At 41.8% G+C, this 18,540-nt stretch overlaps 1 protein-coding gene across 2 annotated transcripts in view; it reads right to left on the reverse strand.

Moving 5' to 3' along the window:
• Positions 1–14,124, reverse strand: part of STAMBPL1 (STAM binding protein like 1) — a 50,902-nt gene extending 36,778 nt beyond the window's left edge. Inside the window, exon 1 of one of the 2 annotated variants that reach the window (XM_018041652.1) lies at positions 13,613–14,124. The gene's annotated coding sequence lies outside the window, so the exon portion shown is untranslated. Of the gene's footprint in view, positions 1–13,372; positions 13,543–13,612 lie in introns of those variants that run through there. The other variant, XM_005698189.2, reaches the window with a different exon arrangement.

Here is an 18,540-nt window from a genome sequence, read left to right on the forward strand (position 1 = left end):
CTTTAGGACTGATTGGTTTAATCTCCTTGCAGGCCAAGGGACTCTCAAGAGTCTTTGCCAGCACCACAGTTCCAAAGCATCAATTCTTTAGCACTTTTTTTTACTGTCCAGCTCTCACATCCGTACATGACTATTGGAAAAACCACAGCTTTGACTATATGGACTTTTGTAGGCAAAGTAATGTCTCTGCTTTTTAATATGCTGTCTAGGTGTGTCATTACTCTTCTTTCAAGGAGCAAGTGTCTTTTAATTTCATGGCTGCCGTCACCATCCACAGTGATTTTGGAGCCCAAGAAAATAAAGTCTGTCACTGTTTCCATTGTTTCCCCATCTATTTGCCATGAAGTGATGGGACCGGATGCCATGATCTTCGTTTTTTGAATGTTGAGTTTCAAGCCAGCTTTTTCTTTTAACACACTTTATGTTAAGTCTTTTCTCTTAATGTTCTTTTATCCCAGGTTTCTTTCAAGGCTTCAATTAAGGCTTAGTCTGAGCACTGTGTCTTCACTCCAGCCACTTTGACCATGGCATCCAACTGGGATTGAGTGAGAACTCAACAGTTCCAAGGCTAACTACCTCTTTCCCACAAGTATTACCTCTAAGTAAATTCACTCATTCATTGACTTATTCAACATTATTTATGAAGCTCCTACTTCCTGCTAGGAGCTAGTGAGCAAATATACAGACACTACTGATCTTATGAAACTTATATTCTGCCAGAGGCAGGAAGTTGAGCAGAGAGATGCTAAGATATTAACCATCTGCACAAATAAATCCTTAAAACTGTGGTAAGTGCTACAAATACAAAATACAACAGATAGTTATGCATTTTGGGGGCAAAAATACCTCAGAAGTGGTGACGTGTTCTTCTCAGTACTTCAGGAAGACACTGATTTGCCTTGTTACTCGATGTCAACTTTGATCACCTAAGTTACATCTGCCAGGTTTCTTCCCTGTAGAGACACTAATTTTCCTCTTATAATTACAAAGTATCTTATAGTGAGTTACTTTGAGAAATGCAAATATACTTTTGCCTATTCATTTTAGCATTCAAAGATGATTCATTCCTGAAGCACTTATTTCTGCAGAGTTTGAAAATGGTGGATTTTATATTTCTGTCCTTCTATATCATTATTCTATATTTATTAGTTTAGTTGGAATTTTTGTTGAAGGTTGTTTACTTTTTATACAAAATTTTTAAAGTTTTAGCCTAATAGATCTATTTTTCCTTTATGATACCTGGGTTATACATCATTCTTTAGAGGGTCTTCAAACTCACTAATGATAAAAATTTTAAATATGTCTACCAATCTTTTTCTCCGAGTAATTTTATGGTTAGTTATTTTTGAATGAATACCTTTGATCTGTGTGGAACTTATTTTTATGTAAGGAGTCTGACAAGGACACAGTTTCTTTTTATCATGAGGCAACCTGACCCTGAATCTCTTCAATTTTGCTTAGCTTCTTGTTTAACTCTCAACTCTGCTCAATAAGGTGATCTGCCCAAACTAGACACATAGTACATTATTTATTCAAATGAAGTAATCTCTGGTGGCTCACGTGGTGAAGAATCTGCCTGCAATGCAGGAGACCTGGGTTCCATCCCTGGGTTGGGAGGATCGCTTGGAGAAGGGAATGGCTACCCCCTCCAGTATTCTTGCCTGGAGAATTCCATGGACAGAGGTCCCTGACAGGCTCTGGTCCATGTGGATGCAAAGAGTTGGACATGACTGAGCACCTAACACTGTTAATAATACCTCAGTGAAGCTGAAAAAAACAGAGTCTGTGAATGATGGGTAAACTTACATAGCAAAAAAGATACTGGCAATTCAGAAAGGAGGCAAGGATGCAACTGTGTTTGAGGTACCCCAGGACTGGACTGAGAGTGGTAAAAAGAATGTAGAAGGGTAAATAGCTATTGGGAGAGATTCTAAGGGGAAAACACATAGAACCTGGAAGTGAAGTGGACAGACTGGGATTCAGGAGCACAAGCAGGCAAAGATACTGTGAATGTTGCGTGTAAGGGAAGCAGAGATGGTGGTGCATCTGACTTCAGAAGAGATTTCTCCTGTATTTCAGTGAATGCCATCAACATCCAATCAGTTACACAAACCTGGGAAAACCTGGAAACAGTTGCAATACATCTCCTTCCTCCCTCAATCCACATCCATCCTATCACTCTATCTACTGAGTCACCCTCAAGATAAATCTGCATTTTCTCACCATCTTTCCTCAGAGGAGCCTAATCTGTGTCACTCCTTATTATGTCTGCATCACTAGAATAGCCTTCTAATTGGTCTATTTGTTTCCATCACTGCCTCTTTGTTTAATTCTACATACAACCGGCATGCCATTCAAATATTGTCATTTCTTCCCTTAAAACCCTGTAACAGCTTCCCATCACTGTCAATATCACCTATCTTTAATAGGTCCCACAGAGCTGGGTCTGATCCAGCTGCCAAACCACCAGCCTTCTCTGAACCCTCATTTCACACGTCTACTTCCTCTGTATCCTTCCAGGGTTAGTTTAAGCATCTCTTCCTCAGGCAGATATTTTTGACTACTTCCAGACTAAGCCACACTCTGAGTCATACACTCATGAAGAAATATAAGACAAACCTATACTGAGGGATTTTCTACAAAACAACTGGCCAGTGTTCCGAAAACGTGTCAAGATGATGAAAGACAGACAAAGACTGAGTGAACATTTCTGACCAAAAGGGACTAAGAAGAGAGGACAGCAAAATTCCACGTGTGACCCTGGATGGGGCTCTGGGCGGGACTGGTGGAGGAGCGTGGGACAGGATGCACGTGTGACCCTGGATGGGGCTCTGGACCAGGAGGACGGGGCGGGCAGACTGTGGACTAGGAACCGTGGATGGGGGCTCTGGACCAGAAGGAGGGCACTGGTGGAACGCGAGCAAGACCTGTAGACTAGGCAATATAGCATTGTAACAACATTAGCATCCTATTTTGATAACTACCATGATTAATGAGGTGCTAACATTTGGGGAAAATGGGTAAAGGATACACAGAAATTCTGTGTACTATTTTTGCAGTTCTCTGTAAGTCTGAAATTATGTAACGTTACATATTTGTAAAATGTTCAGCTAGTACCTTAACAATCCCTTCAACAAAGGACAACAAAGGGAAAAAAGTTTGCACCACATGCAATATATATAATACCGGCTATGTCTAAACTATAAGGCATATTTGGGTAACAGTAAGGAAGAGATTAAAAAGTTGAATAAAAATAGGCAAATGAACAAGTCATGAGAGAACTATGAATGGCTAAGCAACATGTGAAAGAATGTTAATTTCACTAGTAATTACGAAACTATGAATTTGAAACTGTATTTTCATTTCTTTCATAAACGTTACATGATCCATCATACTTAATATTGAAGACTGGAAGAAAAATTGGCTGTTTAAAAAATAGTACATGTTTCTGTTGACCCAGCAATTCCAAGTTTTTCCCATAGACTGTCCCGCCCAATAAAACACTAATAACACACACACACATACACACACACACTCAAACACACATTTGCTCTAAATCAACGCAGAATAGCTTAAAAATAGTACAGTTCTGGAAACTGAAATATGTAGGAGGAAATGGAAATATGCAAGAGGTTATTTGAAAACAAAGATTTCTATAGTAAATGAAGCCACTAGAAAAGACTTACATCTGTATGCTCTGAACCAGGAAGTTGTCCCAATTACAGCACTAAGTGAAAAAAAAGCAAGTTGTAAAATAATACGACTCCCATCTTGTATTCCTAATACATATGTATTTAATGTATGTTGGTGTTTGCAAGAAATAAGTTGAATAACATACACTGGATTGTTTTCAGCTGGTGATTCAGACGGTAAGAATCTGTCTGCAACGTGGGAGACCTTGGTTTGGTCCCTGGGTTGAGAAGATACCTTAGAGAAGGGAATGGTGACCTGCTCCAGTACTCTTGCCTGGAGAATTCCATGGACAGAGGAGCCTGGTGAGCTGAAGTACAGGGGGTCGAAAAGAGTCGGGCACAGCTGAGACTAACACTTTCACTTTCAATATAATTTGTTACAGATATGTATCACTTTATAATCAGACAAATAATACTTTTTTTAGAAAAGCCTATAAATCCTAAGTAGGTAGCTCCAGATTTTTAGTCCAGCCCTGCCAGTTCTAGATGTATGGATTCTGATCAATTATTCTGATCAATTATTCCCTGAGTTTATTTCCCTGGTCTAATGTGAGACTCATGCCCAACCATGTTATGGCAGTAATACTAGTTGAAATATACAGTTACTCAAGGGCTCTCAAAGCTGAGAGAGACTATATGTCCTTATGGCTGGGCTGGGTGACCTTGATGTTACACCATAACATGCAGCTGCCTGTTGCTGTTTAGTAAAGTCACCTTTGAGTCCTTTGTGAACCCCATGGACTGTAGCCCACCAGGTTCCTCTGTCCATGGAATTTTCCAGGCAAGAATGCTGGAGTGGGTTGCCATTTCCTTCTCCAGGGGATCCTCCCGACCCAGAGATCGAACCCGCGTCTCCTCTGTTGGCAGGCGGACTCTTTAACACTGCCACCACCACTGTGGCTGCTGGAGACAGCAATTCACTGGCTATAGACGTTACGGAAAACAGCTTGGGAGAACTCTGCTTCATGAACCTTTCAGTCAGTCCTGCTAAAATCAAGGCCTAAGTGCTCACCTGCTGCCTGCTGCCTTTCATGAATCCTCTCTTCTGGACCAGGTATCAGGTGTCCCTTGCATAAGAGTAAGGCTTGTTTGCATCAGGTTAGTCCCCTGCTCAAAAAAGCAACTGGCAACCTACTGCCTACCAGAAGAGGTCCAAACACTCTTGCCAGCCCTCGGTGCTGTGCACTACTGACTTGTTTCCACTGCTTCGTAATATACGGCTTCCTCTACTTCTCCTTTTGAGCAAACCCTCTCTGCCCTACCCCAACATCCGCCATTCAGAAGGTTCGACATCCTTTCTAAAACTTCCCACCAACTCTGTGGTTTTCTGATTTCATCTATTTAAAAGTAGGTAATAACAAGGGAATAAAACACAGTATTGGGTGACATAAAAACCCCAAGGTAGCACTGATACGTTATTCCATAAAAATGTATATGAAAGTCAGAGGAATACATGAATAAAACTTAAGCACAAATCTGAATATGAAATTGAATTTAGCTTCTAAATAGCTTTTCCTCTAAGTATGGTTTATGGACCACCTGCATCAGAATTCTCTGAAAAGGTTGTTAAAAGAAGTCTCCCAGGCCCTGTCTAGACCTACTGAATAATAAATAACCTATGGGAGGACTTCTCTGGTGCTCCAGGGGTTATGGCCCTGCACTTCCAATGTAGGGGCACAGGTTCAGTTCCTAGTTGGGAAACTAAGATCTCACATACTACATGGCCAAAAAATAAAACAAATATATTTTTTAAAACTGATAGGGGTGGCATGGAAGTCATTCTGGTTTTCCGAGACTAGTTTGAGATGCACGGCCTTAGTGACCTCTAAGTCTTTCAATAATATTACACTTGACAAAAAGAAAGGGCTTCCCTTGTGGCTCAGATGGTAGAGAACCTGCCGGCAATGCAGGAGGCTCGGGTTCGATCCCTGGGTTGGGAAGATCCCCTGGAGAAAGAAATGGCTGCCCACTCCAGCATTCTTGCCTGGAGAATTCCATGGACAGAGGAGCCTGGTGGCCTACAGTCCATGAGGTCACAAAGAGTTGGACACAACTGAGTGACTAACACTTTCACTAACATTCTGATGAAAGATAAAGAACCTTAATCTCCTAAGAATGTCATTTACATTTCTTTCAAAGCCATATTTGAATTTCTTGAACTTTTCAATATTTGGACAAAAAAGTTCCACATCCACTACTGATTCCAAATGATTTTCATTTTTTCCCCCTTAAAGAGGTATAATGATTCAATAAGCAGTTTCTCTGCCCCATTTTTACAAAAACAGGAATGTATGAAGGATTTATTCTAGGTTTCTCTTTTCTAACCTCATTCCATTCACCACTTCCAATTGTTCTTCCCGTTAAAGAAAATTTACCTTGTGGAACAACTTAAAGCCAATCTTTCAAGGACAAAACAGATTGGAAAAAAAAAAAGAGGAGTCAACCCATCAGAAGACTGAAGCGTGAACCCACAGGCATGAAGGCCTCCCCATATTTCTTCCCAGTGGCTGAAATTCATGCTCCCAGAGTTAAAACACAAGGCTCCAGCAACTGGTTAAATACAATTACAGGGTCCTTAGATGAGCAGAAGTTAACCAAGATGGCCATTAGTGATTACAGTTTTCTTTCTGCTTTTAATGAAAAGGTGCACAGTTGATTATTGGCCTAGCCATTCAAGTCTGAAATGTGATACTCCCCCAGAGACCCACCCTAAGAGGTACCTTAGAGTGTACCTCTAAGTACATGCAAAGACAAAACAGGCAGGCAATGTTAACTGGGGCCTAGAAGGGTTAAATATGACTCATCACTGGCCACCTGTTTCCAGATAAACCAGAGTCAAATCAAGTGAAGCAATGAAAGTGAATAATTTGTGATGGGTCTCTGAACAGTTATCTCTTATATGAGCCTGGGTTGAATCTTTGGTTCAGTTACTGCAGTACTGCTGAAACCTAAGTATAGCAAACGTGTAAAAGCAAAACACCAAATTCATCAAAACTCAAATTCTTTCATCCTTAATTAAGTTTAAACTCACAAATTTTTAAAACAGTTCCTTTAAATAAACTGGACTTCAGTTAAATAATTACTTACACAAAAGGGTAAAATCAAACAACACAGGCTATATTTTTTAAAATCAGATTTAAAAAATATTCCTCAACTAAATAGTATCCATGAACTTTTTACACAAGACCCAGAATAGTTTTTGCCTCCTTAGAAAAAAACAATGAGTTACAAATTTCTGAAAGTTATTTATGAGAACAAATAATTATAAGGACTAAACTGCCAACATTCATTGAACTATAAAAAAGGCAAGGGGATTCCAGAAAAAAATCTACTTCTGCTTCATTGACTATGAGAAAGCCTTGGACTATGTGAATCACAGCAAACTGTGGAAAATTCTTAAAGAGATGGGAACACCAGACTACATGATCTGTCTCCTGAGAAACCTGTATGCAGGTCAAGAAGCAACAGTTAGAACCTTACATAGAACAACTGACTGGTTCAAAATTGGGAAAAGAGTATGAGGCTGTATATTGTCAGCCTGCTTATTTAACTTCTATGCAAAGTACATCATGTGAAATGTTGGGTTGGATGAGCCATAAGCTAGAATCAAGATTGCAGGGAGAAATATCAATGACCTCAGATATGCAGATGATACCATTCTAATGGCAGAAAGTGAAGAGGAACTAAAGAGCCAAAAAGTGAAAAGGAACTAAACAGCCTTGCCTAGAAAAAGGTGAGTGGAACAGTTGGCTTAAAACTCAATATTAAAAAAAACTAGTATCACGGCATCTTTTCCCATCACTTCACAGCAAATAGAAGGGGAAAAAGTGGAAGCAGTGACAGATTTTCTTTTCTTGGGCTCCAAAATCAGTGTGGATGGTAACTGCTGCCATGAAATTAAAAGACACTTGCTTCTTAGAAGGAAAGCTACGACAAACCTAGACAGCATATTAAAAAGCAAAGACATTACTTTGCCAACAAAGGTCCATATATAGTCAAAGTTATGGTTTTTCCAGTGTTCATGTACAAATGTGATAGTTGGACCATAAAAAAGGCTGAACGCCGAAGAATTGATGCTTTCGAATAGTGGTGCTGCAAAAGACTGTTGAGAATCCCTTGGACTGCAAGGAGATCAAACCAGTCAATCCCAAGGGAAATCAACCTGAATATTCACTGGAAGGATTGTTGCTAAAGCTGAAGCTCCAATACTTTGGACACCTGATGTGAAGAGCCAACTCATTGGAAAAAACCTTGATGCTGTGAAAAATTTAAGGCAAAAGGCGAAGAGAGTTGCAGAGGATGAGATGGTTAGATAGCATCACCAACTCAGTGGACATGAACTTGAGCAAACTCTGGGAAATAGTAGAGCACAGGGAAGCCCGGCATGCTGCAATCCACGGGGTTGCAAAAAGAGACAACTGAGTGACTGACCACCACCACCAACGTAATGTTAAAATACTGGAATCAGTGCTGACATACTCCTTCCTAAAGAAGTTCTGGAGGAATTGAGAATTTTTTATTCTTTGTTACCACAGCAGTCTTACCACCTCTAATTAAAATCTGGTATCTATTTTTTAAAAATTGAGGTATAGCTGAAGTATAATATAATGTTAGTGGCAGGTCCAATAATAAAAAAGGTCTGGCCTTTTATAATTAGATGTGATGTAATTATTTCAACAAGTCAAAGAACAGCTGATATTTAACTTTAATATTAAATTTAAATTAAACTAAAATAAAATTTAATTTTAACTTTAATATTAAAGTTAAAATATTTAAATTAAAATATTAATACTCTAAAGTATTCTGAATAAAAATGGTCATGAAATGGCATCATAACTTCACCATGGCTTATGAATGGGAGATATGTGAGACTCTAAAAAGGTGGATAAACGTGGATGGCATAGCAATTTTTCAAACTACTGATACATTTCCAATAATATAATATATACATACTCATCTGTAACATCTCTCCTTATGCAGTGATTATATATAAATATCTCCCTAATATAATGTATTATACAGCATATATATTACATATAATGTATATATTTTATAATGCACACATTTATATAATGTACACATTATATTATGTATACACTACATACATTGTAGCTTCCCAGGCAGCTCAGTGGGTTAAGAATCTGCCTGCAATGTAGGAGACACAGGTTTGATCCCTGGGTCCATAGGGTTGCAGTGAGTTGGACACAACTAAAGCAACTCAGCACACACACACATTGTATAAAAGATACATAGTACACATTACACGGGCTTCCCTGGTGGCTCAGATGGTAAAGAATCTGCCTTCAATGCAGGAGACCTGGGTTTGATCCCTGGGTCAGCAAGATCCCCTAGAGTAGGAAATGGCAACTCGCTCCAGGCTTCTCACCTGGAGAATCCCATGGACAGAGGAGCCTGGCGGGCTACAGTCCCTGGGGTCTCAAAGAGTCGGACACGACTGAACAACTCACACACACACACACACACACACCTTCCTGCCTCCAGCAAAGGTTCACTAGGTATAAGAAGGGATGTTACAAATGAATAGAATCACATAGGTCAACTTTTAGGCAAAAACAAATTGGAACCCTTCTTAATAAGGAATTTAATGAAAAATACCATTTACAAAACCATTAAACATCAAGGAAAAATAGCAAAATTTTGTACAAGAATCTGAGTACTAATTCTATATAGGGGACGATAAACTCTACAGTGGAAATGATTGGAGCACCAACTCTCATGAAGACGAGCCCCTACTTGTCTCACTCCAATCAGTGTCCCCACCTAAGTCAGGAAAGCAGACACTGAGTCAGACTGTCTCAAGTTTGATGCTCAGCTCTGTCACTCTCTGAGCAATGACCCTGAGCAATTTACCTAGCTTCTTTGTGCTTCAGTTTTTTAATCTGCAAAATTGTACCTATTGCATAAGATTGTTTTATGAATTAATAATAATAATAACAAACACATGGGGCAATTAACCTCATGTCAGACACTTCTTAGAGCTTTCCATTTATATCTATTTATTCATTTACTCCTCCCCCAAACCTTAGAGAGAAAAACTAACACCCCAATTCAAAGACGAATAAACTGAAGCTCAGAAAACTTAGGAACTCACTCAAAGACACATAACTCGTAAATGGCAAAAAGAGTTCATGTTCCTAACCAGTATATCATCTTCGAGACAACACGTGTAAAGGCTGAGTACAGTGCCTAGCACATGGCACATGTTTCATAACTAGTGCTTATTAATAAGCATTTGTCAAATGTTTGCAAGAGTCTGAGGTTACATCAGGGCTTGGGAGGAAAGAATATTTTCATCAAGTGGGGAGGTGTTCTGTGGATGTGGAATAGGTGTGTGACCACACTGTATGTACCCCAGGTTAACACCTCTCTTCTACATGAAACAAAGAATCCTGATGTCTGGTTGTCTAAAGTTTTCCCTTCTTCATCCCAGTGTCACTGCGATCCTACGTTAGGCTGTCATTATCTGACACCTGATTACACCTGTACTCTCTCCTTTTGCCAGTCCACTCACCACCCAATTGCCAAAGTGCCTTTCCATAAAGATTCTTTCATGCCTGCTCCTTTCAAGAAACCTATCTTGAATTGGCTATGTTGCCAAAATCAAATTTCCACTCCCTTGCTTTCAAGGACCTTAATAAGACATGAAAGGAACATGACTTTAACTCTTGTTCAAGTGCTCTGGTGCCTACTTACCAAATAAATACTTGATAAGAAAGGCCATGTTTCATTATGCAGAGAATAGCAGTGTTTGTGCTACTTCAAAACCATGATAAGCAGTTTAAAAATTTTATTTATTTTGGGCACAGCCCAAGAGAAAAAAACTTAAATATTTAAGTATCTCATCTTAAACAGCTTGACTGAAGTCTCAAAAGGGAAGAATACCAGAGAAAAATCTGCTTTACTATATGCACTATAATGTTAATATCTAGGTAAATTTCAGTCAGCTTTCTGATCTTTCACTCTGAAATTAGATCATGAATCACAGGGTAAACCTCCAATGACTGAGGATGGAAAATGAGAACTATTAAAAAAAGGAGGGGAGGTGGAAGCATAACACCCTTCATATTCAAGATCACACAATGCATTCATTTCCAAGAGGGTCTTGAAAGGCTAACTAGAGCTAAGCAAAAATATGAATTACTGGTTCTTATCTCACAGAGCTGCCTTTAATAAATACAAATTGCTAAGTAACCAGTGGTCTGAATTAATGTCTTTTTTCCAACCACATCAATGGACAAACATAGTATAGATTTAATTTAAAACTCAGAAAGAAAATCAAACATGAACTTCAAAGACTTGGCTATTTGTCAAATGTGTAAGTGACTTTTCCACTCAGCATGAAAAGATGAAGGATTGTACTAGAAGTTCATCTGATTTGCTTAGAAATCCAACTAATTTCTGACAAAGGGCATATCCAGATGTAGCTACATCCAGATCATTCCTGAGTTGAACGTTCTGATGTCAACTCAGGATTTCTGAATGTACACTCAACACATCCAGTTGCACAACTCACATGTTCAGACAGCTGAAATAAGCAAGTCAGTAGGTACCACTACAGTGGTTTTTCATTTTGTTTTAGAAGGATTGCTATTGTTCCTTCAGCTGGTCTTAGTTGACTGTATCAATTGGCTCCATTTTGGTGAAATGGTTAATGATTCCTATAAAGTGATGGCTAGAAACAATCAACATTAAAAGAGGTTATATAGTAAGCATGGGAAGATTCTAGAATTGGTATTCATTTAAATGAACAGTTAGTGTACAGCTTAAATATTAGCCTCCAAAGACAGGGAACTGACGATCATATTTTCCAGAATGACCATGAGTCACTTTTCATAGTTTCAACTGAAGTTACTTCTAAATTTTTCACAGGGCCGAGGAAAAAAAATGCTAGGATTAGACAGAATCACAAGCCCAGTGGTTTAAAAGTGTGTCTAATGGGTAAATGTGTCCTCCAGGGAGGCACCTGGTAGTTTCTGGGCAGCATCTACTATTTCTTCTACCCCTCAGATTTTGAGCAAAAATCACCAGGCTTTCCTTCTCTGTAAAAGGCAACCTCATTCCCTGGATTGTAGCTGGAAGTAGGTTTGAGAAGAATCCTTGAGGGAGGAATGTGATCAAACTGTGTTAAGTCCTTTGTGCTTAAAAAAAGAGAGAGATAACTATTGCTAACAATTCTTTAACTATTTTTATCAGTCTTTCTCTGAAGCCAATCCCAGAAAGAGTATCCTCTCCAGGAACAAGTCTCTTTACTGAGGTCCCCTCCATCCTGGGGACCACGATGCTCCCATTTCTCCCTCCAAGCCTCTCACTGGGAATGAGGCTTATGAAACAGGGTGAAAGTAGGCAAGAAACTGGCCCTGAAGACCACAGTGGATAAAGTAGAAGGATTCTCTACTTGCTGATTTAAATGGTGCTTCCTTGACAAAAGAGTGTAAGAAAACAAGTTTCTTCCTAAAATTCCCAAGAACCAGCTGATACATAAATTACAGTTAAAGTAGTATATTTGAGAGCAGATTCCCAAGAGGCAAGCAAGTTGCTGTATATACGCCTGAACAGAAAACAAGCAGCCAGTTCATTTTCCAGGGGGATTCCGATAACATCTCAAGTTTCTGAATGAAAAAGATGTAACGGAGTAAATGGTAAAGAGGAACCTAATTCTCAAAGGCACTGACTCAGTATTAAATGGAAACATAGATCTTCACAGAGAAGCTATATAATGCCCACTATAACAGAGTCACAGAGTACATCTTTGAAGTTAAAGTTAGCATCCATCCCACAAAGACTGCCAACTAAAACAAGGTTTGGAAAAACATAGAAAACATCTCTATATAAACATCTTCATCTCTATATAAAACCACCATAAAAAATTACTCCCCTAAACTCGAAACAGAAAATCAACCATTCAGGTGTACTTGAACTGCTGAAACGAATCTGCCATACTGACCTTGACAGGGCCTTGAATCATGAAATCATAAATCAGCATCCTGATGATTATCCATTATAAACTCGGAAACGCCTTAAAACCCAGGACTTCATTTTATTCTCAGTGGCTAGCAGGATGTTTGGAACGCAGGGTGCTCTCCGGAGCTCACTTAGATTTCTGTTTTACTTGCTACCAAACACTGATTTCCATAAAGCCACCCCTATGCCACTCAAGCACTTAAGATTTCCTTCAGTCCCCCCCATCAGGTTCTGCTTCCTGAATTACTTCTTGTTTCTTTATTTCTAAATGTCTGTAATTACAACACCTGAGGCTCCTGACTATCAGCGGTGTGGGGTTCTTTCATAAAGTTCTGGAAAATAATGTTTTAGTGACCTGCCACTTTGTGCATTTCATTAAGGCTTTCAGTTAAGGCTTATACGTTATTCAGGTGAGAGGGAAAAAGCCTTAAGTGTGGCTCATCAAGGGCATAACAGTAAGCATCAGATACAAAGACCTGCCACACGTCCCTCCAGGACGCCCGTTTTTCCAACCTCGCCCCTTCCTTCCCCACACCACGCACCCCCAAAGACAGTGCGGTGGGCTCTCTGAACCATCTCCGAGGCCGCACCCCAAGTCCAAACCAGAAACACACGCGGGTACATGGATCACCGCCAGGGTCCCGCCCTGCCCCCCAGGAGTCACAGCTTCCTGCTTTCCCCATCAAGGTGAAACTAACCCCTGGGGGCCCGCCGGGGGGCGGACAGAGGCAACGCAGGCGGAGACAGGCGATCGCACGGCCGGCAGGAAGGAAGTGAGCGGCTGGCACAGCGCATTTTCCTCCCGCGGAGCAAGCCCGGGACAGGACGCCGCTAGCGGAAGAGGGGCGAGTGCGCGCCAGGCCTGTGGCACACGCGCCCGGCGTGCACACGCATCTGTACCGGTGCGCGCTCACCCGCGGGCGCGCGCGCCTACTCACCAGCAGCCTCTGAAGTCCGGAGCCCGCGTGGCACGGCGACTGCAGCGGCTCTCTCCACGCCTGCCGTGTGGCCTGGGCATCCGTCTGGCCGCTGCAGCCCGGGGCCGCGGTGGCTTTTGCTAGAAGGCGGTGCCGCCGGGTGATAGCGCGCCCAGGGAGCAGGCGCCCGCTCCCTGGCTTCGGCGACCCTCCTCCGCTGCTCTGCGGCCTGGTGGTGCTCTGCGGCTTTCACTTGCTGGGTTTCGGTGCGCTCCTCCCCTCCTTCTCTTCGCCGCCGTGGCTCCCCAGCCTCGGGGCAGATAGCTCCCTCAAAACCCCACGCGCAGGCCTGGCGAAACCGAGCCTGCAGCAGCCGTCCCTGCTTCCGCCGCCGCAAGATAATAAACTGCCCCTGCGATGGTCCTGGCCGCCTCTGCTCGCGCCCCTCGGTGCCGCCTCCGCCTCTGCCTCCGCCCTCATCCTCCCCCGCGGCGGCGGCGGTGGCGGCGGCCTCCAGTGGTCCGCAGAGAGAGCTCCCGGTTGGAAGCGGGTCTCTGCTTTCGACCTAGAGGGAGTGTGAAATGATGGAGCGATGGAGCGCGACTTTCTCTTCTGAAACTCTGCCCCTCCCTTGCTCGCCCGGAATTTTCATTTTGCTCCGCCATCAGTGTCACCCAGGTGGACCAGAGTAGATGCCTTTTAAGTGTACACGTGTGGTGATACAGTAGGATTCGAGCGTGAACTCGTGGCGCAGTGGTAAAGAATCCGTCTGCCAATGCAGGAGACACAGGAGTCTGGGCTTCCTTCCCTGGCTTAGGAAGATCTCCTGAGGGAGGAAATGGCAACCCAGTCCAGTATTCTTGCCTGGAAAATCCTATGGACAGAAGAGCCTGGCGGGCTGCAATCCATGAGGTTGCAAAGAGTCAGACACGACTGAGCGCGCACACACACTCGCATTGGAGTCAGAGGAAGGAAAGGGTTTTGATGGAAAATCTCATTAGACCTCTTGTTAGGAATTCCATCTTGAGATTTATCCATTACCCACCACCACCATGAAACCCTTTAGTCCTCTTCCTTTCTGCCCACTCCTTGTCCTCTGGTAATGAAAGCTATTATATATGCTGGATATTATATTAACATGTGTAGTGTTTTTAGTATGGCCTTGGCATTGAGCCAGGCACTCTTCACGTGAAATCATACGTCATCCTCTCCACAGCGTTAGAAAAGTTACTGCTTTTTCCCATGACTGAGACACAAAGAAGCAAGGTAATTTGTCCCAGGTTACCTACCTAGAGGCCTTCTCTGGTGGCTCAGCGGGTAAAGAATCTGCCCTCAGTGCATTAGACGCAGGAGACGCTAGTTCCGCTCCTTGGTCAGGAAGACCCCCTGAAGAAGGAAATGGCAACCCACTGCAATGTTCTTGCCTGGGGAATCCCTTGGACAGAGGAACCTGGGGTCTTTAAAGAGTCAGACATGACTAAGAGACTGGACACACACACCTGCGCTGGGTTTTGAAATGGAGAGGTCTGACTGTTGCAGGCAGTCTGCAGCCTTGATTTTTAAGAAGCAATGATGTCATTGGAGGGGAAGGAGTCAAGGAGGGGTTGTTTTGCTTTCGAATTTTAAATTTGAGTCTAAATTTTAAAATCAGGAAATTTGGGGATTTCCTTGATGGTCCAGTAGTTAAGACTCTGCCTTCCAAAACTATGGGCACAGCTCCATTCTTGGTTGGGAAACTAAGGCCTCACATGCTGTGAGGTGCAGCCAAAAATTAAGAAAATAAACAAGTAAAATCAGGAAACCTTATAAAAATTCAGACTTTGGGCATGTGCTAGAAAGTAGGAAGAATTTGCAATTTTTGGACCATGGTGGGATCTAGCAGCCATCATCTGGAACCAAGAAGTATGTGTCTCCTTTCAACTGGGAATATGCACTTCGTTTCCCACACTCCCACCACTCTTTTGTACCCCACCTCGCTGACAATGAGGATATGGCAGACAGTTGAGTGTGTAGTCCTCAACTAGATAATCTCATGATGCTCAGTCACATCCAGCTCTTTGGGACCCCGTAGGCTATAGCCCTCCAGGCTTTTCTGCCCATGGGGATTCTCCAGGCAAGAATACAAGTGGGTTGCCTTGCCCTCCTCCAGGGGATCTTCCCAACCCAGGGACTGAACCCAGGTCTCCCACATTGAGGGTGAATTATTTACCATCTAAGCCACCAGGGAAGCCCCATGACCTACTAGACAATCTAAAATTCATTAGTAATTTAAAAAAATATTCAAGATTTCTAAAAAATATTAATACTCTGAGACAAAGAATCCCACATAAATATTTACAGTAGTCATTGATCAAGGTCTTGTTGCCTAGAATCTCAAACGCTCATAAAAGCCAAAATGGCCATACTCATGGTCTCCTCCCCGTGCTGGCTAAGGCACTGTCATGTAACCTACTTTATCCATGTCTCTGAATCTGGAATCTGATTCAAAGAGACATTTTTGAAATAATACCATTATCTGTAAAGTGGTTTTTGTGCCCATAAACAGCAGTGACAGAGGTGTCCTACAAAGGCTGTTTGGGTGGTGATTCCAACTACCCAGCGGCCCTGCCTGTTTGATGAGCCTGCTTTCCAACCTTCCTGTCTCTTTGGTGTTCTATGTAATGGCCTTCCAAGACATTTCCCTTCTGCTTAAGTTAACCAAATTGGTTAACTTGGTTTCAGTTAATTGGTTTCAGTTTTATCTATGAGAACTCTGAATTGGTTAACTTGGTTTCAGTTAATTGGTTTCAGTTTTATCTACGAGAGCTCTGACACAGTGCCATTGGGTTGATCCAAACTTTGCTTCCCTTTCATTAATTAAATTAATGAGAAGTAGGCACAGAGACTGGAGAAGGCAATGGCACCCCACCCCAGTACTCTTGCCTGGAAAATCCCATGGACAGAGGAGCCTGGTAGGCTGCAGTCCATGGGGTCGCTACTAGTCGGACACGACTGGGCGACTTCATTTTCACTTCTCACTTTCATGCATTGGAGAAGGAAATGGCAACCCACTCCAGTGTTCTTGCCTGGAGAATCCCAGGGATGGGGGAGCCTGGTGGGCCGCCATCTATGGGGTCACACAGAGTTGGACACGACTGAAGTGACTTAGCAGCAGCAGCAGCAGGCACAGATACTTCCGTGGTGGTCTAGTGGTTAGGACTCCATGCTTTTAATGCAGGGGGCACAGATTCAATCCCTGGTTGGGAAAGTAAGATCCCTCACCCTGCACAGAGGGGCTTCAAAAAATAATGATAAATAATGATAATGACAACAATAATAAAGTGGGCACAAGTCTACTATACAACTTTTAAAAATTAATTAATGTTATTTTGGCTGTTCTGGGCTGTGTTGCTGTGGGGGCTCTTCTCTGGTGGCAAGTGGGGGCTACTTAGTTGCCTTATTTGGGCTTCTCATTTCGGTCAGAACACAGGCTCAAGAGCTGGGCTTCGAGGATATGGGATCTTCTTGGACCAGGGATTGAACCCATGTCTCCTGCATTGACAGGTGTATTCTTTACCACTAACCCATCAGGGATGCCCTACAACTTTTATCTCAGAGAATTTTAAAGTGTTCTATATTTTTCTTCCACTTGTAGAGATTCTATTTCAGTGTTAATCCCTTTAAAAGATAGGATTTTTCACTTTTATCCATTATATTAACAAAGATTGTGTATAAAAAAGTTGACCTCAACGCTAGTGAGGATGCAATAAAATGAGCCCCTCATCTGGTAGTACAATTTGGATATACTCCCAGGGATGGAATTTATCAGTATGTTAATTTATTTAACAGAAGCTATAAAATACCTACATCTCTTTGCCCAAAGTAATTCCACTTCCGGGAAGCAATTTATCCTAAGGAAATTGGAAATGAGTAAGATGTTTTTCCACTGAGATATTTATCACCAACTCTGGACTTTAAAGTTATGTTTATTATGAAGCTGCTTACAATACAATATTAAATACATAAGAATGGTATAAAACTGCACATATATATATATAATTTCAAGTAGGTAAAAACAGAGGGAAAACACATAAGATAATTTATTAAAATTACCCCCTAGAGATTAGTTATGGGCAATTCTAATTGCCTTCTTTATATGTTGCTGTAATTTAAATTTCCTGTAAAGGACATGATTTTGTCTTATTCAGAGAAAAGAAATATTAAATAAAAATAAACAGTATTGTAATCAGAAAAATAGTAATGTTTTACCTGTCACAGTGGGCTTCCCTGGTGGCTCAGTGGTAAAGAATCAGCCTGGCAAAGCAGGGGATAAAAGTTTGATTCCTGGGTCAGGAAGATCCCCTGGGGAAGGAAGTGGCAACCCACTCCAGTATTCTTGCCTGGGAAGTCCCATAGACAGAGGAGCCTGATGATCTACAGTCCATGGGGTCTCAAAAGAATTGGACAAAACTTAAGGACTAAAACAACAATAGTCCATCACTGCTGCATTCGTAATAGTTACATGACAAATGTTTTAGAAAAATCTAAAGGTAGGAATAAAGAAGGGAGGGAGAAAGGAAGTAAGGTCACACTATTTCACAAAATGAATTAAGGGATAGTGTCTCCCCTGTCATTTGCTTAGTTGATGGTCCATATAGAAACTGGAATGCCATTCTAAATTGCTTTATTAAGCAATGCTGCATTTGAGTATTTCCCAACTGTAATAAGTGGCAAAACAGTAATACCTTTCTCACTGGATGAGTAATAGGGAGATTTTTTTTTTTTTCCCTGTTCCACAACATCAGCGATAAGTCTGTTCAGAGAAGTTGGATGAGCACGGGGTGTTGGTGTTTAAGACAAAGAGGCAACTTCTTGCCTCTGACTGGCCTTCACCTGGCTGCTTGCCAGCCTTCCTCGGGGCACCCAAAAGTCCACAAGTTTGGAGTAGTCTTTGCTCTTCCCATCAGTCA

The sequence above is a fragment of the Capra hircus genome, chromosome 26 (genome assembly GCF_001704415.2).
Source record: "Capra hircus breed San Clemente chromosome 26, ASM170441v1, whole genome shotgun sequence".
Lineage (NCBI taxonomy): Eukaryota > Metazoa > Chordata > Mammalia > Artiodactyla > Bovidae > Capra > Capra hircus.